The 26,977-nt window shown below is 47.9% G+C and overlaps 1 protein-coding gene across 1 annotated transcript in view; it reads left to right on the forward strand.

Annotated features, from left to right (window-relative positions):
- The first annotated feature begins 7,140 nt into the window (after nucleotides 1-7,140).
- gcgrb (glucagon receptor b) overlaps nucleotides 7,141-26,977 on the forward strand; it is a 55,591-nt gene continuing 35,754 nt past the window's right edge. The window contains exon 1 of the mRNA XM_023800346.2: nucleotides 7,141-7,677. The gene's annotated coding sequence lies outside the window, so the exon portion shown is untranslated. The remainder of the gene's footprint in view (nucleotides 7,678-26,977) is intronic.

The raw sequence follows: 26,977 nt of genomic DNA on the forward strand, positions 1-26,977 counted from the left end.
GCAATCATAGATTTTTATAAAATTGAATCTCCCCTGGTGGGAACCAAAAAAATGGTCCCCACAAGTCAAAATAGCAGGTTTTTATCACATTGTGATCCTCACAATGTAATGTATATCTGAGCCACACACACACACACACAGAGTTTGCATGGCTCTGCCATGCAGTTTGCTGTGGGTTTTGACATGATGAACACAGGTATGTGAGGGATGCAGGTATGCAGGAGAGCACGCTCCATGAGGGGCACACACAGTACGATCCGAGGTGGCATTTCAGGTGAGATGGCAGAATGGTGAATGGCTTAAGGGTCTTGCTCAAGGGCTCTGTGAAGAAATGACTGGTCTGATCACAGGCACAGCATCTTGCAGTGTATAGACATTATGTAACAAACACTGACCAATGACTTCCTGCAAATGGCCCACAGTGCCGAAAGGTGGACCAAGATCTTACTAAGTACAAGACCAGCTCTTTTTCATCATCATCATGCTCCGAATGACAGGTGAACTCAACTGCTCTGCAGCAGCTGACTAGGTCCCGTTTAAATAACACTTACTGTATCCTTGGCTGAATTCCATTGACTAGATAACAGAACAAAGCATTTCACAAGAAGTACAAAGTACTTACACAGGTCAGGACAGAGTAGAATGTTGAAGACTGTTGTACAGTGGTGGTTCTCAGCCATACTTCCTTAAAAACGTCGCCCCTGCATGACCCCCGCACAGGTGCATCTGCCCGCTCCCCCTTGGCTGAGGGGATGTGAGAGAGCTCAGTGCCGAGGTCACCATCCGCGGCCCCATCTTGTGATCTTATTCTGTGCAAGTCCAGCCTGCACACCGACGTCCCCGGCTCAATTGCCGAACTTCTTTCTCGATACTCCTACTCTCCAGCACAGTTACACACAACTCGAGGTGGGACATGCACTGCCGCATGGTCACAAAAAACAGAGGAGTGTAAAAAACAGTGCAGCACATTTAGAATAGCAATGCTGTGAGGAACAGTGTGTTGTTTAGACACAACCACTGAGTTTAAATACAGTCCAATCAAATTGGGTCCAAAATCTTTATCAGAGCATGTTCTGCCCAGAAAGGACAGCCAGGGCACATAAATGCTCACCCTCCATGGCTGTGATTCTGTCTAAATCTCAAGATTACCCACAAGAGGCTCCACATCCTCGCCTGTCCTGTGCGACGACCAGCAGGATCAGTCAGTGCAGTCTGTGTTTACATATCTATAAAGGTGACAGATCTGCCATGGCTTCCAGCCCCACCGTGTTTCTCTCACCACTATAACCTCACACCTAGATCGTAGCAGTCAGGGCTGCATCAGCTTCTTCTCTTTCTCTGTTCACCCCCCGTTTGGGTTCTTCTCCACCTAACAGTATTCGGGTCCGTTCTTGAAGTATTTCAGTTCCTCTTTTCCACTGTCATTCAGTTTGGATTCTCTTCCCTTCTTACATACTGTTTGGGTTCTCTCTCTTCTGTGTCTGAATTTGCACTCTGCTTTGTTCCTTATTTTCTGTGTTGGGGTTCATCACTCTCATCTCTTGCAATGGTAACCTTTTTGTGTGCATGTTTGGATTGTTCTGTCACGTCTCTCACTATGTTTTGTTTCTGGCACATCACAGGAAGCAGACCACAGTGAAGTGCGTGTTTCCCGGCACATGGTTGTGCTGAGGAGCTGTAGCCATGGTGATCACTGTCACCTGTCAGCTGCTGTGACAGAGAGGGAGCAAAAGGGAATGATATCTGCAAAATGAGGACAACAGTGATGGTTAAGAATAAGCATCTCTGAATCCTCATGACCCACGTGTGCCTCTTCAATGGAACTGCATTTAATTCTGCTCTCGGTATGAGCCCAGTCACTGGGGAAGTAACTACTATTAAGCTGTGTTTAGTGTGGAGAGCTGTATCAGAGCCATAAGTCCAGATAAGTGCTCAGTGTCAAACGTGTGCTTCGTGTGAGGCAGTGTTATACTGAGTTCTGTGAGGAGAGCAGTGGACAACACGGAGGACATTATAATATTAATATTAAATGTATGTAAATTGCATAGAAAATCCTCCACCCTGTCACTGAGCACTGGAGTCCTCCCCCGTACTGCCAGCTCACCTACAGTATGGCTATGCCCCTACAAACAATCTAACATCACCATCAAGTGTGCAGGTAGCATGAGAACAGTGGGGCTGATCAGCAGGAACGACTTGAAGGCCTACAGGGAGGAGGGTGACCACCTGACTGTGTGGTGTGCTGACAACACTAACTCTCAAAGCCAGGAAGACTAAGGACTTCAGGAAGCCATAAACACCACCATTAACATCAATGGGGCTAAGGGGCAGGAAGTCTCCAGCTTCAAGCTCCTAGGAGTGCACATCTTAGAGGATTTCTCCTCATCTACTAGATCCTCCACCATGGTCAGAAGGGCTCAGTAGTGTCTTTACTTCCTGAGGAGACTGAAGAAAGCCTATCTGTGAACTAAGATCTTGACCAACTTATACAGTGTACTATTAGAATTTAGTGATTAATTGTCATTGTTAACACACCACAGCACACAGTGCACAACAACGAAATGTGTTCTCTGCATTTAACCCATATGTGACATAGCAACTAATTCAGCCCCAGGGAGCAGTGCTTGGGGGAGGGGGGTACCTTGCTCAGGGTACCTCAGTGGTGCCTTGCTGGTCGGGGATTCAAACCTGCAATCTTTCAATTGTAAGTGCGCATCCCTAAGCACTAAGCCACCACTGCCCATTAAAAGTGTCCCAATCAGCTCTGTAATGTTGTCATACAGCAGTTGCTGTTCTCCAACTGGAAGGCCCTGCAACGGGTTAGAAAAACTGCTGAGTACATCACCTGCACTCAACGCTCTCCGCTATCGAGGATCTGCAGCAAAAGTAATGCCTGAAAGGACTGGATGATTCTCCCACCGAGACCATAGACTGTTTACCCTACTACAGAAGCCTCTGCTTCCTGAGGAACAGCTGTCCATGCTGAACTCTCAATCTATCACTTTTGCACTATTTTGCACTTTTGAATTAGATGCCAGAATGCATTTCATTGTCTGGGCACTGATACTTTGCACAATGGCAATAAAGTTGAATAAAATCTAATCTAATCTTTGGATAAAAATTTCATTAAAATAAGGAAACTGAAAACCAGATAATTTACAAGCTCAGCAATAACAGACATGCCTCACAATGAGGTAATGCCAAGGTCCTGGGGGCTCGGGAACCCACAGACCTGCTCATCACAATGAGGTAATGTCAGGGTCCTGGGGGCTCGGGAACCCACAGACCTGCTCATCACAATGAGGTAATGTCAGGGTCCTGGGGGCCCGGGAACCCACAGACCTGCTCATCACAATGAGGTAATGTCAGGGTCCTGGGGGCTCGGGAACCCACAGACCTGCTCATCACAATGAGGTATTGTCAGGGTCCTGGGGGCCCGGGAACCCACAGACCTGCTCATCACAATGAGGTATTGTCAGGGTCCTGGGGGCTCGGGAACCCACAGACCTGCTCATCACAATGAGGTAATGTCAGGGTCCTGGGGGCTCGGGAACCCACAGACCTGCTCATCACAATGAGGTAATGTCAGGGTCCTGGGGGCTCGGGAACCCACAGACCTGCTCATCACAATGAGGTAATGTCAGGGTCCTGGGGGCTCGGGAACCCACAGACCTGCTCATCACAATGAGGTAATGTCAGGGTCCTGGGGGCTCGGGAACCCACAGACCTGCTCATCACAATGAGGTAATGTCAGGGTCCTGGGGGCTCGGGAACCCACAGACCTGCTCATCACAATGAGGTAATGTCAGGGTCCTGGGGGCTCGGGAACCCACAGACCTGCTCATCACAATGAGGTAATGTCAGGGTCCTGGGGGCTCGGGAACCCACAGACCTGCTCATCACAATGAGGTAATGTCAGGGTCCTGGGGGCTCGGGAACCCACAGACCTGCTCATCACAATGAGGTAATGTCAGGGTCCTGGGGGCTCGGGAACCCACAGACCTGCTCATCACAATGAGGTATTGTCAGGGTCCTGGGGGCTCGGGAACCCACAGACCTGCTCATCACAATGAGGTATTGTCAGGGTCCTGGGGGCTCGGGAACCCACAGACCTGCTCATCACAATGAGGTAATGTCAGGGTCCTGGGGGCTCGGGAACCCACAGACCTGCTCATCACAATGAGGTAATGTCAGGGTCCTGGGGGCTCGGGAACCCACAGACCTGCTCATCACAATGAGGTATTGTCAGGGTCCTGGGGGCTCGGGAACCCACAGACCTGCTCATCACAATGAGGTATTGTCAGGGTCCTGGGGGCTCGGGAACCCACAGACCTGCTCATCACAATGAGGTAATGTCAGGGTCCTGGGGGCTCGGGAACCCACAGACCTGCTCATCACAATGAGGTAATGTCAGGGTCCTGGGGGTTCGGGAACCCACAGACCTGCTCATCACAATGAGGTAATGTCAGGGTCCTGGGGGTTCGGAAACCCACAGACCTGCTCATCACAATGAGGTATTGTCAGGGTCCTGGGGGCTCGGGAACCCACAGACCTGCTCATCACAATGGGGTAATGTTAGGGTCCTGGGGGCTCGGGAACCCACAGACCTGCTCATCACAATGGGGTAATGTTAGGGTCCTCAGGCCTTGGAACCCACAGACCTGCTCATCACAATGGATATGCGGCCATGCACCTGAGTCCGAATAGTTAATCACATCAGTGACAGACATGGACTAAACAGGAGTGTGACAGGAGCACATTTAGAGTGTAGCTACTGCAAGAGCCTCCGGGAGGGGGGTACAATTCCCCTGTCACTGTCCTTTGGGAAGCACTGGAGCATTGGGGTGGGGGGCTCCAACATGGTCTATTACAACAATTGAGTTCATATGTAGCTACAGCCAGGGGGGCTAGGGGATGAAATCTCAGGCTGGACAGAGTGATTTCACCACTGGCCTCTGAGCAAGTCCCTTAACCCCAAACTGTAACTTTAAGAGACCCAATTACTTTAAATATGTATGCAGTCTTGTACTTTAAAAAAAATCATATGTGATTTAACCCATAGCTCTGCTCTGCACCCTGCAGGGATCATGTTACATTATTAATTCACTCATGGCAGATTCGTGTTCCTTACACGCCTTACACACATGCCCCACAGTGTATCTCCTGGCATCAAAGGTTCAACAGAAAGATCTACAGGTTCAATTCCTTAACTACTGCACCCCTGCAGCCCCAGAGAGTAAGGACAGCCAACCATCCAATAGGAAAGGTGGAGAGAGCTGTTTAACCCTACTGTGGTTTCCCAGCCTCACAGAAGGTGTTGGTTTCCAGTTCAGATCCAGCATAGTAGTCCTAGGGAGGCCTTACTGGTTAACTAGATATTTAAATATTTTAAGCTTTTTTGTATTATTGAACAAAATGTGTTTTTCATATACTCAATTTTTTGTTTATCCTCATTTTAATTTGACAGCCAACTGCAAGTCATACTGGATGAGCCTATAACCAACGTAATCACCAAAACAGGAAAGAAATGCACTTTACAGCGATTGTAAGTACAGTATATTTCTATAAAAGCATTAATTATTTCAAGCAAAATGTATGATCCTAAATGGGTTTCCTCCGCAGGGTGGCTGGGCTCTCCCTTAGAGATAGGGTGAGGAGCTCGGTCATTCGGGAGGGACTCAGAGTAGAGCCGCTGCTCCTCCGCATTGAGAGGAGCCAGATGAGGTGGCTCGGGCATCTGCTTAGGATGCCTCCTGGATGCCTCCCTGGTGAGGTTTTCTGGGCATGTCCCACTGGGAGGAGGCCCCGGGGAAGACCCAGGACACGCTGGAGGGACTATGTCTCTTGGAGTCTCGGCTGGCCTGGGAACGCCTCGGGATTCCCCCAGAGGAGCTGGAAGAAGTGACCGGGGAGAGGGAAGTCTGGGTTTCCCTGCTGAGACTGCTGCCCCCACGACCTGACCTCAGATAAGTGGTAGGAGATGGATGGATGGATGGATGGATGGAAAATGTATGGTATGTGAAATGGTAGGATATTGCAATCATGCAGTGCTTTGTTCGTCTTCTTGTCATTCTGTTTCCATCCATTTTTATAAATGTTGAAGGAAATCACTTTTCTGAATGTTATTTTGCAACAGTGTAATGCAAAATAATGAATAAAGGCACCATATAAGCGACCGCACACGGACACTATAAACCAAAGGCTGTCAATGATTAGCTGTACTTATGTTCACCCTGGAGCGCGGTGTGAGTGATGGCCGCATGGGCGAGTGGCTGCAGTGCTGTCCAAGGCCACACGCAGCCTGCCGTGCTTTGATGCATCACCATGCAGCAGCATGCAAGCCAGGCAGAATAAGGTGCCTCGGCTTTGGAAATCACAGGGGGAGTTCCCTGCCGGTTATGCAAGATGGGCATTGCTAAAGATTTTGGGCCCCATGAAAGCATATCATATTGGGGCCCCCTAATCCAGACCAATCCAGTTATTTCCCGCAGCACCCCTACAGCACCCCTGATGCAAGACAAATCAATGCTATATTATTTAATCCATACTTCTGATGGTTTTTTAGGGCTGTGATCCAGTAACCTAGTTTATAATCATCATCTGTTTACGAGAGATTATAATTTGTTTTATCTAAATAATCTTGAATTTGCTTTTAGGGATGTGTTTTTTCCCTATCAATAAATGTAGTTTCCTGTGTCTGACTTAATTATAGGCAGCGCTTATGACTATTTAATGAAGATTATTGCTTATAAAAACTAATTAAATGGCTTATGGCTTTGCCCTGAAGTATAACAGCCCAGTTTTGGCTGTTAAGGATCTGCGCATTTATTAGATAAAACAGGAGAAACGCCGTCTACATTTACCCGCATAGTCATACCGTTATTATGGTTTCATAGTCATGGCTTGTTTCTCTATATCATTTGTGTAACTGTTACTTTTCCCTGCATTATACATGTAGATTATGATTTCATTATAGTTCAATCAAACTTTATTTAATTATGTCCACGGGACAACAAACGCAGTTTTGATATTTAAAGGTCTTACAGGGAACAGTTTTGTCGTTAAAGATGAGTGATTCAGTGTTTATATTCAGTGACAGGCTACAACAGAGATAGACTGGTGATGGGGGGGGGGGCTAACTGTAGCCAGACAAGAGTGTGTAAAAACGGACGCTTTTCTCCGGACTGCCTGCCGGTCTGAACGGCGGATCGCGTCTCAGCGGTTCTCATGTTGGTTTTTCCATTGACAGTTGTTTAATTTACACGGACATGGCGGTTCCTTGAAACAAACGTACGGCCGCAGGCAGAGACAGACTTCGGCGCGGTCTGAGGGAGACGGCAGTCCGTCACAAGCTGCCCAGTCGCCCTGACGTCAGCTGGAAGCTGAGAGCCTCCAGTCGGCGCCGAAAGCTCCCCGGTGCGCTCTCGGTGCCTCCGGGAACAGGCGCAGCGGCTAGACAAATAACAAGAAGCGAAACAGAAGAAGGGCGCTATATCACAATGACGCCCCTGAAGTGAGGAAGGGCGCTATATCACAGGGACCCCTTTGGAGTGAATAGAAGAAGGGCGCTATAAGAAAGTGACCCCCTGGAGTGAGCCGGGGTTCGCGGATTTCTTATTTGTGCGGCGCATTATACGACGAGTGGGACGCAGATCGAGTGACCGAGAGCTACGCAAGGTAACCTGCTTTTTGAAATATATCCTTGTTGACGTGTGTATCGGCACATTTATGTTTGTATCTGAAAACTGCGAACTTCTCCAATATTAGTGTTTTGAGGAAACTTTTTTAACAAGACAAGCCGGTTCTCCTGGCTTTCCCGGAGCCAGTCACCCGAAAAGCTGCCGTCCCAAGGCGAGTCCTCTTCCCGGTAGAAATAAGTTTTGGCGGCTTATCATTAATTCGCCACCCTGTGCTGCCAGTTCCAATTTCTGGTGGCACAGTTAAAATAATATGCTAACAATCAATGCCGTAGCCGAACTGTGTTATTTTTGTAATTATTACCATCACACATGCATTATAACGTTTATTAATTACAAAAATTGAAGAAAGTGACTATACAGATAAAATGTTCCTAAAATGATAGTGCAGATGTTTATTTTATGTGGGCATTTCTTACGGAAAGAGTGAATGGGGATCCCCCGCTCTGTGATAGGTCTACACCTGCCCTGCCTGCCAAAGTCACCGCTATGTGAGAGTAGTGTAATACGGCAAGGGCACCCAAGCACAACATTCACCTCGTTGTGTTATTGCTCAGCATATCTATGTTTTGCGTACGTTTATGCATTATTATGAAACCTATAAATCACAGAACTTCGCAAACGTTTTCAGCTTTTCTAGCGTTTAACAAATAAATGTCATCATGTCTACTGCACGACTGCGAGTCTATTGCTGTTAATTGGTGCAATTATTGTCCGCACTGTTTCAAGCTGGAACGCGAGATGAGCGCGATGTGCGCGTTTTACTGGAGCGGCGCACGTTCCTGGCTCTGTAGCTCGCGCGCTCCCGCAGTAGGATCCTGCGCTCGGGGATCAGCTTCAGTGGGCTTCGTAGTCGCCACTTCCTGGGCTCTTGCACTACTTTGAATCTATTTGCTGAAGTCAGATAAATCGCAGAAAACGACAGCCTAATCTAGGCAGGCTACACTATTTATATCAACAGAGAATAATGTTGACTTTTGTTGAAAAACCGAGTGTTCTTAAATTTCAGGAATAGTACGTAATGAGTCAGGAATTGACAAAATAAACTGTATTTCACGTAGGTCTATACCAGGCTCCGACTCCACCTAGTGCGCCACTAGTATGACTGAAATATGGTTTGCGTAAATGTCAAGGTAATTTATTGTAATTTTTCTAAATTAGTTTTTGTTTTAATACTTTTTTGTCAGTTATTAGTTAACTTCATAATTAATCTTTAATTTTAGTTTTAAATAGAAGACCTTAAATGAAAGCACAGCACAAAATGCATCATGACTATAGTACAGCTTTAAAAAAACATTCTAAAGCCTCGACCATACCCATAAAAACAGGCTTATATTTCCAACACTTCCTTCCATGGCGTTGTGGCAGTCCGTCTGTTCAAAGAGCAGACTGTTAAGCGGCCGGTGTTCCGACGAGTTGAGCTGCTTTGTCGAGTTAGAATACCGTAGCGCTAATCCATAGCCGAGTCTGTCGATTCAAGGTATAACTGTCATTGTATTACGACATCTTTATCTATGTGTTTTAATCACTAATATATTATTAACATTTAAAAAATGTTAACATATAAAGCTGTACTTAATAATATACTAATACTCCAAAAACGGTGGAAGTGCACACGCGCAGAAAGGCTCGGTAGCACGTCTTCATATGTAGCATTGGTCGATAGAACACCTGAAATAAAAAAAAAAAGAACACCTGACCCAGCAGTATAACGACAGACAAGTCGCACAGCCTGCTATGGTTGAGATGTACAATTACTTCTTATACTTCTATTGTCAGCGAGATGCGCTGAGCATGCTGGGACATTGTAAATAGCCCCTTGTAGTGTTCTTGTTTGTAGTTACTGTTATTACTTGTTCCTGATTGTGGAGTGTCTCTCATGCCGGTGTTCTGACGAGTTAAGCTACCTATGGAGAGGTGCTATTGAGCCTTTCTGAGCTTGTGCAGTTCCACAGTTTTGGGGTTAGGGTTAGGGTAAGGATTAGGGTTAGGGTTATATCGATTAGCACTACGGTATCCGCTTGGGGGCGTCTCGTCTCTCCATGACGCAGAAGCGAGTCTGCCTGTCGACAAAGTAGCTCGACTAGTCAGATCGCCGGTCTGATCCTCGCATGTCCTTGACGTTGTAGAAATCTCCCACCATGTGTGTACCTTACAGTATGGTGTCTGACCTCCTTGTGTTTCCCTTGTTGTGTTTGGTGTTAGTGCTTGTTAAGTTCATGTGTTAGTTTTTTAAAGGGCCGTAATTGTTTCTTGCCGCTGTTCTGTTGATTAATGCTGCCTTGTCGAAAAATGCTACTGTAGTGCTAGTCGATAGCCCTAACCCTAACTTTTACCCTAACCCTAACCCTCCAAAACACCCTAAAACCCTTACCCTAACCCCTAAAACCTAACCCTAACTCCTAAAACCTAACCCTAACCCTTAAAACCTAACCCTAATCCCAAGACGGTGGAACTGTAGATGCGCAGAAAGGCTCGATAGCACGTCTCGATAGGTAGGATTTTATGACAGAACACCGCCACCATAATGCCTCGGTCTGCAAGTTACTGCAATATTTTGTGGTTTACACTTAATAAAAAGGGGCATATTTCAGTTTCTGGTTAATGATACTTGCCAAGCTTACTGGCAAAGATTAGCGGATTGGCATTATATCATTTATTTATTCTCTGGAAAATTAAAGGTTGGTCTGCTGGACAGATTTAGCAATGAACTGTTGAATGTGTCGCAGTCCGGTATTTTTAAGACCTGTTATAAGTGGTGAATGAGCCGACGAAATCCTTCGTTCTCCTCTACAGAAAATTGCTGATTGCCTCATGCAGTTACCTCCATTATTGGGTAACACTTCACGAGGGCTCACAAATACTTAGTAGTTACTTCAATTACTGCTGAAGTACAAATCATGAACAAATATAGTAGCTACCTGAGATAAAAGATGCATCATGATTCAATATGATGAACAAACATGAGATCACTATTTTACTTGTGTTATTCATTACTTGTTCCTTCAGTAGTTCCTTTGTAGTTCCTTAAGCAGTCCTTTCAGTAGTTCACAAAGATTTGTAGAATTAACAGATACAGTAAGAAATATAGTAACTGCTTGGGATGAAATGTGTCCCGATTCATTAATGATGAACAAACATGAGATAAGTATGTCACATGTGTTATTCATTATTTGGTCCTTCAGTAGTTCCTTCAGTAGTTCACAAAGTTTTATAAAACTAACAGATATAGTAACAAAGATGGTAATTTATTAAGATAAAGAGGTGTCATGCTTCATTAATGATGACCAAACATGAGATCACTATGTAACTAAGGCTTAGTTTGTGGTTAAATCATATATAAGTAATAGAGTAATACAACATTATTGGTGCCCCCAGGGGAAGAATGTGGCTGAGTGGGGTAAGCCTCTGTGCCTGTAATGTGCAGTAGGTTGCTGGTTTGAGCCCAGCCTCCCTAGGTGCAACAGCAGGTGGCTGCCCTTAATGGTCAGCTTGCTTTCACCTGCAAAGAGTGATTTAGAGGAGCTATAAGGAGAATTTCCCCACAGGGATCAATGGAGTATCAATTAATAAAGTTTCACCCATTATTGTAGTAGTTACTGTATGTCTACGTGGTGCAGCTAACTTGGAATATAGATATATTCAAATATCGGTCAAGATTGACACAGCAGACAGATGCTGAGACCCTGACTTGTAATGATATTGTAGTGCTGGTGGGATGGCTCCACATAGTTGAGCCTGTTAACATTTCCATAACCCGGCATGCACACAAGCCATGTAAATAGTGTCCTTGTCAATGTCAATAGTTGTGTACAGTTGGTGCGTTAACGTACTATTGTGCGTTATTGTCTAATTGTCTAATGTTAATTGTTGTAAAGTGTGTGTGTGTGTGTGTGTGTGTGTGTGTGCACCCACCATGTGGTGTTGGAGTAGTCAGGGTGACCACACAGTGGGCAGTGTTATTATAGTGGTGGGTCTCTGATTGTTCAGTGGCTGTGTTAGTGTTTTTACGGATTTAATAAACGGGCATTGTTCTCCCCTATAAGCAAGACTACTCGCCTTTCTCCACCACCAAAATGCCTTGGCCTGCCAAGTACTACGATGGTGTCAGAAGTGGGATGCCAGAAGTGGCCCCACTGGTGCTGCTGACTCAGGAGCTTCTCACCATCATTGGCAAGCCAGCTCCAACTTGATGGACCTGTAGGTGGCAGAGAAGTGGTGGCACTGGAGAAGCAGTGGTGCTTCTCAGTTTAAGGACTGCTCGGGAGAAAAGGCTCGTCTGCTGGGGCTGTAGGAAGACAAGACCCTGGGCACACTACTACCCAGAACCCAGCGCCAGAGCAGTCAGCAGACAAGCAGAGGGCACCGCAGTGAGTGAGGTGCTGCCCTGTCCTCCCAAAGTGTCCCAGATCTGTGTAGTGTGTCCTCAAGGCACTTCTGCCAGCCCACCAGTCCTCTGACAGAGATGACGATGTTGGCTATCCTCTCACTGGTGATTGAGTGTTCTCTGAGCCACAGTGTGACCCCAGCTGTCTGCACAACAATCAGAGGCAGCAGGGAGAGGCTGCTCTATTCAGCCGTGAGGAAGCATGCTGCAGTGGGAGGGGCTCAGGAGCGCCGTAAGCTGGATGAGCAGCAGGACCAGGACCAGCAGTTGGTCAGTTGTGAGCAGAAACGTGACCGCCAGAAGCAATTGGCCGAGGCAGTGGAGGCGGCATTACGCGGCCGCAAGATGTTGCTGCTTACAGTAGCTGGGAGGAAGGATGTCATGCCCTAGAAGCCCAATTGGCCCAGAAGCACTGTGAGCAGGAGGATGAGGAGCAGTTACAGTTTTGATGAACTTGAGGAGGGGAGGCATGCTCTAGAGGCCCAGGTGGCCCAGACATGCTGCGAGTGTCGGGCTGTGTTTGCCCAGCTGGCTAAGGAGTGTCACATGTGGGAGGAGCAGCGCGGCCAGTACAAGCAGGACTTGGAGCGGTTGTGTGAAGCCACCCAATCTGGGGAGCAGGAGGGGCAGTAGGTCCCCACTAAGCTGCGTAAGAGGAAGGGTTGGCAGCCAGGGGGACCTGCAATGCCAGTGCCCACCAGCAGCCCAGTGTCCACCAGCCTCTCGGTCTCCTCTGCCAGGGCAGCACTTATGAGCTTGGAAGCTGACAGACTCCCCCCTTTCACAGGAGATACACCACTGGACCAGTGGGACTTGGCCCAAAGCTGAGGTGGGGAGTTGGTGTCATGGCTGACCATTTGGGGTGGCAGTGTAGTACTGGTGGGATGGCTTTGCATAGTGGAGCCAGTTAACATTTGCATACTGGCATGCTCGCAAGTGAAATGTACAGTTTTCCAACCGCAGACTGTGAGAGAAGGACACAGGATTCAGTGTCTGTGTGTGAGTGTGTGTATAATTCAAAATGTTCACGTTTTAAGGATAGTGCAGCAAGATCTGGTTATGTGGGATTCGTGACATTTATAGTATGGGATCATGCTTGAAGGGGGCCAGTACTCACCGCTACGCAGTACCGGAACCTCTTTGATTTCCCTTCAGCATGCCGGGAACATTACCTGTGTACCGGCACTGAATAACAAGGTGAGTAGCGGCACTTGTTTTTTCTCACTTCAGGCACGGGCCAGAGCATTTCACTCCTGCAGTACATTACAGCACCGTCGCATTACCTCTCATGCATCATGCTAATGCGAGGCTTTGCAAAGACTGGGTTTCCTTCACTCTGAACGGTTATGATGACGCCAGGTTTCAGTTGGGGGTTCGGGGCAGCATGTGCCTTGCACCTCCAGGTTAGGACACTCAGACGCAGTCCGAGGTCTATCGGGCTGGTTCTGGCCCCATTTTAGCAGCTGGTATCCTTCAGGTCTGTTTTGCATCACTATCTCTGAGTTCCCTGCTGTCACTTTCTGCAGGCAAACTGAGACCTCTATGATCTTGGCTGAATTAACACAAACCAAAGGTATACAGATAAAGCTCTTAATGGGTGCAGCAGTCACCTATTATATTTATCCACATATAGTTATAACGTCATTCATATAATTAATTATTCATTTTAAATTACAGATTCTTATAAAAACTTAACCCGTGCTCTTATAAATAAATAAAGCATTGTCATTGTCATTCTTTGAATCCTTGGAAAATGCTGATTGGCTGTGTAACAGGAATTTTTCCGGCCAGTGTCTTTACATGGTTTAGGCCCATTGAATGCTGGACAGTGTGCGGGCTGCTTCTGCAATGCCAGATTCTTCCATGATCTGCACTTGGAAATCACCAGTATGTTTGCAAGCTGTTTCTGACCAAACACCCTGCTCATTTCCACCACTGCGCCCCCTGCAGGAAAGTGTGGGTTTGTGTCCAGTAATGTACAATTTGGATGAGGTTAGTGCTACTGGGAGTGGAGCATCATGGATACCTCTGGAAGCTTCTGGCAGTCTGACTTGTTAACCTCTTATTGCAAAACAAGGACCCTGATACCACGCAGCTATGGAATAGAGAGGGAATCGGAAGTATTCCTTTTAGGCAATAGACATGGCTTGTGTTCTTTCACCTTCCTTCGGTTCCCTCTCCTGCATCAGCCTCGCTACCTCTCCTCTGGCTTGTGTTCTCTCCCCTTCTTTCGGTTCCCTCTCCTGCATCAGCCTCGCTACCTCTCCTCTGGCTTGTGTTCTCTCCCCTTCTTTCGGTTCCCTCTCCTGCATCAGCCTCGCTACCTCTCCTCTGGCTTGTGTTCTCTCACCTTCCTTCGGTTCCCTCTCCTGCATCAGCCTCGCTACCTCTCCTCTGGCTTGTGTTCTCTCACCTTCCTTCGGTTCCCTCTCCTGCATCAGCCTCGCTACCTCTCTGGCTTGTATTCTCTCCCCTTCTTTCGGTTTCCTCTCCTGCTCTCGCTCTCTGGCTGCTGGAATCTGAGCAGAGCTGAAATCTCCTTGGAGAGGATTACCCATGAGGGCAGCCATTTTCATCGGGTTTGCCTAGCATGGAGGTAAAGCAGTCATGCAGCCACTTAATGCAGCCGGAAGTAGGGCTTGTTTTCACAGCAATGATAACCATGCTTTTAAAAAAAATATATATATATTTTTTTTAAAAAGCGTGCCCTTCGCCGCTGGCTGGCAGGGATGCAGAGATTACATCTGGCTGAGGGCACGCGGCTGGGTTGGTGGGAAGACATCTCTTACATTTGGTGCCTTGATGTTATCATTTACCTTATTTCTGAGACTGTGCTGCGTGACACAAGATGTTACCATAGCATAGCATCAGCTGGGGAATCTTACATTCACAGGTCTGTTGTGTTTATGCCTGAAGTGTGTAACTCTACTCCCATGGGGCAAGTAAACACAGACTGAGGGTGTCCATGCTCCTGATTGAAGATCCTCAGCTCACTGGTAATTTTTAGTGCAGTGCGTTCAGCTGGCCGTGTTTAATGCAGTGCCCTCAGCATGTTGTGTTTGACGCAGCGCCCTCAGCAGGTCATGTTTAATGCAGCACCCTCAGCAGGTCATGCTTAATGCAGGTCCCTCAGCAGGTCATTCTTAATGCAGCTCCCTCAGCAGGTCATTCTTAATGCAGCACCCTCAGCAGGTCATTTTTAATGCAGGGCCCTCTGCAGGTCATGCTTAATGCAGCACCCTCAGCAGGTCATGATTAATGCAGGACCCTCAGCAGGTCATGATTAATGCAGCACCCTCAGCAGGTCATGATTAATGCAGGGCCCTCAGCAGGTCATGTTTAATGCAGCGCCCTCAGCAGGTCATGTTTAATGCGGCGCCCTCAGCAGGTCATGCTTAATGCAGCGCCCTCAGCAGGTCATGTTTAATGCAGCGCCCTCAGCAGGTCATGTTTAATGCAGCGCCCTCAGCAGGTCATTCTTAATGCAGCGCCCTCAGCAGGTCATGTTTAATGCAGAGCCCTCAGCAGGTCATTCTTAATGCAGCGCCCTCAGCAGGTCATGTTTAATGCAGCGCCCTCTGCAGGTCATGCTTAACGCAGCACCCTCAGCAGGTCGTGTTTAATGCAGCGCCCTCAGCAGGTCATTCTTAATGCAGCGCCCTCAGCAGGTCATGTTTAATGCAGGGCCCTCAGCAGGTCATTCTTAATGCAGCGCCCTCAGCAGGTCATGTTTAATGCAGCGCCCTCAGCAGGTCATTCTTAATGCAGGGCCTTCAGCAGGTCATGCTTAATGCAGGACCCTCAGCAGGTCATGTTTAATGCAGCGCCCTCTGCAGGTCATGCTTAACGCAGCACCCTCAGCAGGTCGTGTTTAATGCAGCACCCTCAGCAGGTCATGCTTAATGCAGGTCCCTCAGCAGGTCATTCTTAATGCAGCTCCCTCAGCAGGTCATTCTTAATGCAGCACCCTCAGCAGGTCATGTTTAATGCAGCGCCCTCTGCAGGTCATGTTTAGTGCAGGGCCCTCAGCAGGTTATTCTTAATGCAGCGCCCTCAGCAGGTCATTTTTAATGCAGGGCCTTCAGCAGGTCATGCTTAATGCAGGACCCTCAGCAGGTCATGTTTAATGCAGCGCCCTCTGCAGGTCATGCTTAACGCAGCACCCTCAGCAGGTCGTGTTTAATGCAGCACCCTCAGCAGGTCATGCTTAATGCAGGTCCCTCAGCAGGTCATGTTTAATGCAGCTCCCTCAGCAGGTCATTCTTAATGCAGCACCCTCAGCAGGTCATGTTTAATGCTGGGCCCTCTGCAGGTCATGCTTAATGCAGCGCCCTCAGCAGGTCATGTTTAATGCAGCGCCCTCTGCAGGTCATGTTTAGTGCAGGGCCCTCAGCAGGTTATTCTTAATGCAGCGCCCTCAGCAGGTCATTCTTAATGCAGGGCCTTCAGCAGGTCATTATTAATGCAGCGTCCTCAGCAGGTCATGTTTAATGCAGCGCCCTCAGCAGGTCATGTTTAATGCAGCGCCCTCAGCAGGTCATGTTTAATGCAGCGCCCTGAGCAGGTCATTCTTAATGCAGCGCCCTCAGCAGGTCATGTTTAATGCAGCACCCTCAGCAGGTCTTGCTTAATGCAGCGCCCTCAGCAGGTCATGTTTAATGCAGGGCCCTCAGCAGGTCATGTTTAATGCAGGGACCTCAGCAGGTTATTCTTAATGCAGCACCCTCAGCAGGTCATGCTTAATGCAGGTCCCTCAGCAGGTCATTCTTAATGCAGCTCCCTCAGCAGGTCATTCTTAATGCAGCACCCTCAGCAGGTCATTTTTAATGCAGGGCCCTCTGCAGGTCATGCTTAATGCAGCACCCTCAGCAGGTCATGATTAATGCAGGACCCTCAGCAGGTCATGATTAATGCAGCACCCTCAGCAGGTCATGATTAATGCAGGGCCCTCAGCAGGTCATGTTTAATGCAGCGCCCTCAGCAGGTCATGTTTAATGCGGCGCCCTCAGCAGGTCATGCTTAATGCAGCGCCCTCAGCAGGTCATGTTTAATGCAGCGCCCTCAGCAGGTCATTCTTAATGCAGCGCCCTCAGCAGGTCATTCTTAATGCAGCGCCCTCAGCAGGTCATGTTTAATGCAGCGCCCTCAGCAGGTCATTCTTAATGCAGCGCCCTCAGCAGGTCATGTTTAATGCAGCGCCCTCTGCAGGTCATGCTTAACGCAGCACCCTCAGCAGGTCGTGTTTAATGCAGCGCCCTCAGCAGGTCATTCTTAATGCAGCGCCCTCAGCAGGTCATGTTTAATGCAGGGCCCTCAGCAGGTCATTCTTAATGCAGCGCCCTCAGCAGGTCATGTTTAATGCAGCGCCCTCAGCAGGTCATTCTTAATGCAGGGCCTTCAGCAGGTCATGCTTAATGCAGGACCCTCAGCAGGTCATGTTTAATGCAGCGCCCTCTGCAGGTCATGCTTAACGCAGCACCCTCAGCAGGTCGTGTTTAATGCAGCACCCTCAGCAGGTCATGCTTAATGCAGGTCCCTCAGCAGGTCATTCTTAATGCAGCTCCCTCAGCAGGTCATTCTTAATGCAGCACCCTCAGCAGGTCATGTTTAATGCAGCGCCCTCTGCAGGTCATGTTTAGTGCAGGGCCCTCAGCAGGTTATTCTTAATGCAGCGCCCTCAGCAGGTCATTCTTAATGCAGGGCCTTCAGCAGGTCATGCTTAATGCAGGACCCTCAGCAGGTCATGTTTAATGCAGCGCCCTCTGCAGGTCATGCTTAACGCAGCACCCTCAGCAGGTCGTGTTTAATGCAGCACCCTCAGCAGGTCATGCTTAATGCAGGTCCCTCAGCAGGTCATTCTTAATGCAGCTCCCTCAGCAGGTCATTCTTAATGCAGCACCCTCAGCAGGTCATGTTTAATGCTGGGCCCTCTGCAGGTCATGCTTAATGCAGCGCCCTCAGCAGGTCATGTTTAATGCAGCGCCCTCTGCAGGTCATGTTTAGTGCAGGGCCCTCAGCAGGTTATTCTTAATGCAGCGCCCTCAGCAGGTCATTCTTAATGCAGGGCCTTCAGCAGGTCATGCTTAATGCAGGACCCTCAGCAGGTCACGTTTAATGCAGCGCCCTCAGCAGGTCATGTTAAATGCAGCGCCCTCAGCAGGTCATTATTAATGCAGCGTCCTCAGCAGGTCATGTTTAATGCAGCGCCCTCAGCAGGTCATGTTTAATGCAGCGCCCTCAGCAGGTCATGTTTAATGCAGCGCCCTGAGCAGGTCATTCTTAATGCAGCGCCCTCAGCAGGTCATGTTTAATGCAGCACCCTCAGCAGGTCTTGCTTAATGCAGCGCCCTCAGCAGGTCATGTTTAATGCAGGGCCCTCAGCAGGTCATGTTTAATGCAGGGACCTCAGCAGGTTATTCTTAATGCAGTGCCCTCAGCAGGTCATTCTTAATGCAGGGCCCTTAGCAGGTCATGTTAAATGCAGGGCCCTCAGCAGGTCATGTTTAATGCAGCGCCCTCAGCAGGTCATTCTTAATGCAGGGCCCTCAGCAGGTCATTCTTAATGCAGGGCCCTCAGCAGGTCATGCTTAATGCAGCGCCCTCAGCAGGTCATGCATAATGCAGGTCCCTCAGCAGGTCATGTTTAATGCAGCGCCCTCAGCAGGTCATGCATAATGCAGGTCCCTCAGCAGGTCATGTTTAATGCAGGGCCCTCAGCAGGTCATTCCTAATGCATCTCCCTCAGCAGGTCATTCTTAATGCAGCACCCTCAGCAGGTCATTCTTAATGCAGCACCCTCAGCAGGTCATGTTTAATGCAGCGCCCTCAGCAGGTCATGCATAATGCAGGTCCCTCAGCAGGTCATGTTTAATGCAGGGCCCTCAGCAGGTCATTCTTAATGCAGCTCCCTCAGCAGGTCATTCTTAATGCAGCACCCTCAGCAGGCCATTCTTAATGCAGCACCCTCAGCAGGTCATGTTTAATGCAGGGCCCTCTGCAGGTCATGCTTAATGCAGCGCCCTCAGCAGGTCATGTTTAATGCAGGGCCCTCAGCAGGTCATGTTTAATGCAGCGCCCTCAGCAGGTCATGTTTAATGCAGGGCCCTCAGCAGGTCATTCTTAATGCAGCGCCCTCAGCAGGTCATGTTTAATGCAGCGCCCCCAGCAGGTCATGTTTAATGCAGCTCCCTCAGCAGGTCATTCTTAATGCAGCACCCTCAGCAGGTCATGTTTAATGCAGGGCCCTCTGCAGGTCATGCTTAACTCTATGGAGGGCACCAGGGGCCCCTTGCATGGGGGGGCATTTCTTCCCTCTTTGGAATAATTACCTTATAACTTCAGATATAAAAGTCACAGACACATGCCTGATACCTAAAATCAGAGTTGACCCCTTTACAATTGATTGTAGGAAGTTCAATAACGAAATGAATAACCTGTGTATAATTTATGGACATGCGAATATAACAAAAACAGCTGGAAAAATACAAAAACCTGTCTTTGTGTCTTGGATTTTTGTAAATATTTCAAAAACTACATGATGGAATAGGTCCAATTTTAAAAATCTGGTTCCCAAACTTGTTTTCTACATGTGTGCCCAATTTCATATCATTTGATGCAGCCCAACAGGTTTTACGGAGGAAAGAGCAAATGGTGCAACTGGGAGCCTTTCCTATCCAAAACCTAACCTAAACTAATCTGAAACTTATCCAAAATGGCAATAGTGTAACTAGCAGTGTTTTTTGGGGTAGCAACTTTCTTTCTAAATGCATTACCACTTATAGGTCATAAGTAACAATTTGTCACACATCATCACCACACATTTGTAGGAAAATCTATATTTTATTCACACGACTTGTGCCAAACTTATCCAAAACCTATCCAAAACCTATCCAAACTGGCCACAGTGTAACTAGCAGTGTTTTTTGGGGTAGCGTCTTTCTTTCTAAATGCATTACCACTTATGGGTCATAAGTAACATTTTGTCACACAAAATCACCACACATTTGTAGGAAAATCTATATTTTATTCACACGACTTGTGCCAAACCTATCCAAAACCTATCCAAAATGGCTGCAGTGTAACTAGCAGTGTTTTGGGATAGCGTCTTTCTTTCTAAATGCATTACCACTTATGGGTCATAAGAAACATTTTGTTTCTAACCCTAACCCTGCATAACTGTGCCCAAACAAAGCCCGACAAGTGCCCCGCATAACTGTGCCCAAACAAAGCCCGACAAGTGCCCCGCATAACTTTGCCCAAACAAAGCCCGACAAGTGCCCCGCATAACTTTGCCCAAACAAAGCTGACAAGTGCCCCGCATAACTTTGCCCAAACAAAGCCGACAAGTACCGTACATAATGTTGCCCAAACAAAGCCGACAAGTACTGTACATAACTTTGCTCAAACAAGGCCGACAAGTGCCCCGCATAACTTTGCCCAAACAAAGCCCCGCGTAACTTTGCCCAAGTGAAAGCCAAAAGCGCTGCATTACTTTGCACACTTCAAAGCTTGACAAAGGCGATGCGGAACTTTTCCCAATGTACCACAATACAAGTGTTACCAAAGCAAATGTTAATTGTAATTTACTGAATCACGGAATTATAAAAATCTATAGAATAAAAGAGTAAACTGTAAATAAATGTACTTATGTCGAGCGTTGCATCCTCTCCGCGCAAAAAAGCGTCCTCCTCCATCGAATCAATGGATAAAAGCGACACTTTCTTCCCCCGAACCACTCTTCAAAATCATCTTCTGTGCTTTCTCAACAGTGAAAGTCATCCGAGCCATTTTTCTTCAGTCAAAAAAGTTGTTGTCCGAAAATAACTGGGTAAACTCACGGAGACTACGTGCGTAATGCGTAATCGAGACACTCCCACAAATACTGCACCTGCAGATAATAAGTTGCGCATTCATGTCCCCAGCGCGAAAAACAATGCCCAATCAGCACATCCCATACCATTTTGCAAACCTTAGACACACCTCTATTGGATGAAGCAAATGACACTGTAATTTGATGTTCATGTAAAAAGTTTATTATGGTGAAACATAACCATGGGCAAAGGTTCAGTGCGTAAAAAATAATGTGCTAGCAGGGAAGCAGAGCATATATCTGAAAAAATACTTGACAATGAAGGATTACAGTGATTGATTTATGTACATAAGAGATCAAGCTTTCAAACGAGGGTAACTTTGTCATTTTATTCATTGGTTTTCTTCTAAAACTCCGAAGATAATAAACATTGCACGAATGTACAGAATGCCGACTGACATTTTTCCGCGATGAGTGAGCAAGCTATTTCAGAGCATTACAGTCATATTTATGGAAAAATGCGTGTTTTGTCTTAATACTGTGACGGTTTATGAATTATTGGCCGTGAAAGAAATAGTTTGAAGTGCTTAGTTTTCATTTTATTAACACTTATATTTTACTTCCTGACACTCGACCCGTTTAAAGATGGCTACCATGGTCATTTTATTTTTACTTGTTACAAAAAAACCATGGCACAAAAATTGCGCAACTTTCTACAGATATTATCTGAAAGGTTTTTTGTAGTGTAACAAGCCGTTTTTGGTTGATTTGATACATTTGTTTCTTTTATTGAACGTCATTTTTTTTTGTTATTGAAAATTTGGACGTATGCGTCCGAACCACTAGGCGGCGACAATGAAAGAGTTAATGCAGCGCCCTCAGCAGGTCATGTTTAATGCAGCGCCCTCTGCAGGTCATGTTTAGTGCAGGGCCCTCAGCAGGTCATTCTTAATGCAGGGACCTCAGCAGGTCATGCTTAATGCAGGACCCTCAGCAGGTCACGTTTAATGCAGCGCCCTCTGCAGGTCACGCTTAATGCAGCGCCCTCAGCTGGTCATTCTTAATGCAGCACCCTCTGCAGGTCATGTTTAGTGCAGGGCCCTCAGCAGGTTATTCTTAATGCAGCGCCCTCAGCAGGTCATTCTTAATGCAGGGCCTTCAGCAGGTCATGCTTAATGCAGGACCCTCAGCAGGTCATGTTTAATGCAGCGCCCTCTGCAGGTCATGTTTAGTGCAGGGCCCTCAGCAGGTTATTCTTAATGCAGCGCCCTCAGCAGGTCATTCTTAATGCAGGGCCTTCAGCAGGTCATGCTTAATGCAGGACCCTCAGCAGGTCACGTTTAATGCAGCGCCCTCAGCAGGACATGTTAAATGCAGCGCCCTCAGCAGGTCATTCTTAATGCAGCGCCCTCAGCAGGTCATGTTTAATGCAGCGCCCTTCTCAGGTCTTGCTTAATGCAGGGACCTCAGCAGGTTATTCTTGATGCAGCGCCCTCAGCAGGTCATTCTTAATGCAGCGCCCTCAGCAGGTCATGTTTAATGCAGCGCCCTCAGCAGGTCATGTTAAATGCAGGGCCCTCAGCAGGTCATGCTTAATGCAGCGCCCTCAGCAGGTCATTCTTAATGCAGGGCCCTCAGCAGGTCATGCTTAATGCAGCGCCCTCAGCAGGTCATTCTTAATGCAGCGCCCTCAGCAGGTCATGTTAAATGCAGGGCCCTCAGCAGGTCATGCTTAATGCAGCGCCCTCAGCAGGTCATTCTTAATGCAGGGCCCTCAGCAGGTCATTCTTAATGCAGGGCCCTCAGCAGGTCATGTTATATGCAGGGCCCTCAGCAGGTCATGCTTAATGCAGGGCCCTCAGCAGGTCATGTTATATGCAGGGCCCTCAGCAGGTCATGCTTAATGCAGCGCCCTCAGCAGGTCATGTTTAGTGCAGGGCCCTCAGCAGGTCATGTTTAATGCAGGGCCCTCAGCAGGTCATGCTTAATGCAGGGCCCTCAGCAGGTCATGTTATATGCAGGGCCCTCAGCAGGTCATGCTTAATGCAGCGCCCTCAGCAGGTCATGCTTAATGCAGGGCCCTCAGCAGGTCATGTTATATGCAGGGCCCTCAGCAGGTCATGCTTAATGCAGCGCCCTCAGCAGGTCATGCTTAATGCAGGACCCTCAGCAGGTCATTCTTAATGCAGGGCCCTCAGCAGGTCATTCTTAATGCAGGGCCCTCAGCAGGTCATGTTATATGCAGGGCCCTCAGCAGGTCATGCTTAATGCAGGGCCCTCAGCAGGTCATGTTATATGCAGGGCCCTCAGCAGGTCATGCTTAATGCAGCGCCCTCAGCAGGTCATGCTTAATGCAGCGCCCTCAGCAGGTCATGTTAAATGCAAAGCCCTCATCATATGATTGTATGGTTCCTGGTGCAAGTTCTGTGGCATGTGCGCAGCCTCCGGGGATCCCACTGCTTCCAGGGTCTTAGGGACTCCAAACATGCCCCGCATTTATTTGACCTTAATTCTCCTAGCAGTGGCTGCGCTAATTCCACAAGCCTCGTGGATGGGGTAGAATCCACAGTGGCTTCATCTGCATGTGATGTCAGCTTGTTAGGGTGAACGTGCATCACATATCTGCTCATCACAGTATCTGCTGCTGTCTGTAAAGCATCAGGGTATCTTCAGATGCTGCTCCATCTGCCAGAAGCGCCCCCACTTAACACTCATTTATAACCTAAACACAACCCTCCAGTTACATCTTTGGTTAAAACCACTATCCCCCAGCTTCAACAAAGTTTAAACCTGACCACAACCCCTCAGTTAGAACTCAATTAAAACCTGTTTACAATCCCCTAGCTAGATCTCCATTAAAAGCTGACCGCAAAATCCCAGTTACATCTCAATTAACACATCTCATCTACATCCTGAAAAGGGAATGAAGATGGGCATGTTTGTCTCATGAGGGTTTCAAAGCAGATGGTGGACGGGACAGGAATGGGATGTTCCAGCATTTATACGGGATTGGTACAGGATGTCTCTGCCTTTATACAGGACAGGAATGGGATGTTCCAGCATTTATACAGGATTGGAACAGGATGTCCCTGCCTTTATACAGGACAGGAATGGGATGTTCCAGCATTTATACGGGATTGGAACAGGATGTCCCTGCCTTTATACAGGACAGGAATGGGTTGTTCCAGCATTTATACGGGATTGGAACAGGATGTCCCTGCCTTTATACAGGACAGGAATGGGATGTTCCAGCATTTATACGGGATTGGAACAGGATGTCCCTGCCTTTAAACAGGACAGGAATGGGATGTTCCAGCATTTATACGGGATTAGAGCAGGATGTCCCTGCCTTTATACAGGACAGGAATGGGATGTTCCAGCCTTTATATAGTACAGGCACGGGATGTTCTAACCTTTATACAGGACAAGAGTGGAGTGTTCCAGCCTTTATACAGGACAGGAACAGGATGTTCTAGCCTTTATACAGGACTGGAACAGGATGTCCCAGTCTTTATACAGGACAGGAGCAGGACAGTCCAGCCTTTAGAATGGATAGGAAGGGGATGTTCCAGCCTTTATATGAGATTGGAACAGGATATTCTAGCCTTTATACAGGACAGGAATCGGATGTCTATATGGGAGACCCTGGTCATGTCTGTTTTTCATCACAATTGCGGTGGTTCTTGGTTGTTTCCATGACAACAGTTCAGACTAGCCAATCATGGAAGATATATTCTTGTCATAAATAAATAACATTATTTGTTTTTTAGGTTCATATTTCACATGTGTCTCCATTAAAAATATACCATCAGCCATAACCAGATTTGCATAGGAAAATCCGCCGGACATCGGTTGATACGGCCTGAACCATTTGGACAGTAAATGCATTATTAATGTCAGAGGCAGCCTCTCGCTTTAGGAAGCCCTGGAACAGCACTATCAGTACCACATCCTGGATGCCTGTAGGCTTTCCAATTATTAGTTGGATGCCTTTGGGGATCATAATTAGTGCAGCAGGGATTTATGCGGAGTCCTAACACCCGGTGCTACAGTGAACTCCACTGCAAAGACCATCAAACCCATTGCAAGCAAACAGAATTATTCAAATGGTGGTGTTTCTTTATCGGCTTTTCCTAGTGTGGCTCAGGCCTTGTTAGCATTTGTGCTCTTTGTCAGCTCTGGTACTATTGGTATTATTAAATACTAAAATGCTTTGTATTTGAAATTCCCGATGGTAACTTTCTCCTTTCGCGACAATGAGTCTAAGAGTCAAAGAATCCATAACTTTATTAACAAGGTGCAGAGCCAGGCAAAAACGCAAAGGCAAAGACAGAGGCGAAGGGTCACGGGCCAAGCTGCACACAGTCGCACGGCTGCTGCTATGCCACTCAGTCCTGTTCAAAAGATGAGCTTCAGGGTCCAAAGTGACGTACAACTGAGGCAAATAGCACATTACAAACATGTGGCTGTTGAGGAGTCAACTAGGCATAAGTGCGGCTAGGCAGAGCTTTCAATGAAGGCAAAGGGACAAGTGTGAGCAGTAGAGGAGCAGGAGCTACACAGCATCGCAACATCATAAGCATTGTGGGCCGCAGGCCTGTGGCAGCTCAGGAGAGCTTAGACAGACTTAAGGGTAGAGGTACAATGGCTGCTACTGAGGATGGGGTTATGGAAGTGAACCAGGTCAGGTGATCAGCAAAGAGGAATCAGGATGCTAAACAAAAGCAGAAACTGGAGAACGGACCTAATGGTAGGAGCGTACCAAAAGACAGATCTTTCCCCAACACCGATGGTACCCTGGAATGTCATATTTCAAAATATTAAACACTGCTCCAAAAATCCCAATCAGCAGAAAGCCCAATTAATAATTGTCTATAGACTGTACCCCGCTCCCAGGAAACACCACCTCATGGGATTGGAACCTGACTCACTCTGTAATCTCTATCCCCTTCAGCCACTCCCAGGAAACACCACCTCGTGGGTTTGGAGCCTGACCCACTCTGTCATCTCTGTCCCCTTCGGCCACTCCCAGGAAACACCACCTCGTGGGTTTGAAGCCTGACCCACTCTGTCATCTCTGTCCCCTTCAACCACACCCAGGAAACACCACCTCGTGGGTTTGGAGCCTGACCCCCTCTGTCATCTCTGTCCCCTTCGGCCACTCCCAGGAAACACCACCTCGTGGGTTTGAAGCCTGACCCACTCTGTCATCTCTGTCCCCTTCAACCACTCCCAGGAAACACCACCTCGTGGGTTTGAAGCCTGACCCATTCTGTCTTCTCTGTCCCCTTCAGCCACTCACAGGAAACACCACCTCGTGGGTTTGGACCCTGACACACTGTGATCTCTGTCCCCTTCAGCCACTCCCAGGAAACACCACCTCGTGGGTTTGGACCCTGACACACTCTGTGATCTATGTCCCTTTCAGCCACTCCCAGGAAACACCACCTCGTGGGTTTGAAGCCTGACACTCTCTGTGATCTCTGTCCCCTTCAGCCACTCCCAGGAAACACCACCTCGTGGGTTTGGAGCCTGACCCACTCTGTCATCTCTGTCCCTTTCAGCCACTCCCAGGAAACACCACCTCGTGGGTTTGGACCCTGACCCACTCTGTCATCTCTGTCCCTTTCAGCCACTCCCAGGAAACACCACCTCGTGGGTTTGAAGCCTGACACACTCTGTCATCTCTGTCCCCTTCAGCCACTCCCAGGAAACACCACCTCGTGGGTTTGGAGCCTGACACACTCTGTGATCTATGTCCCTTTCAGCCACTCCCAGGAAACACCACCTCGTGGGTTTGGACCCTGACACACTCTGTCATCTCTGTCCCTTTCAGCCACTCCCAGGAAACACCACCTCGTGGGTTTGGAGCCTGACCCACTCTGTCATCTCTGTCCCTTTCAGCCACTCCCAGGAAACACCACCTTGTGGGTTTGGAGCCTGACCCACTCTGTCATCTCTGTCCCTTTCAGCCACTCCCAGGAAACACCACCTCGTGGGTTTGAAGCCTGACACACTCTGTGATCTCTGTCCCCTTCAGCCACTCCCAGGAAACACCACCTCGTGGGTTTGGAGCCTGACCCA

Source organism: Paramormyrops kingsleyae, chromosome 5 (assembly GCF_048594095.1).
Source record: "Paramormyrops kingsleyae isolate MSU_618 chromosome 5, PKINGS_0.4, whole genome shotgun sequence".
NCBI lineage: Eukaryota > Metazoa > Chordata > Actinopteri > Osteoglossiformes > Mormyridae > Paramormyrops > Paramormyrops kingsleyae.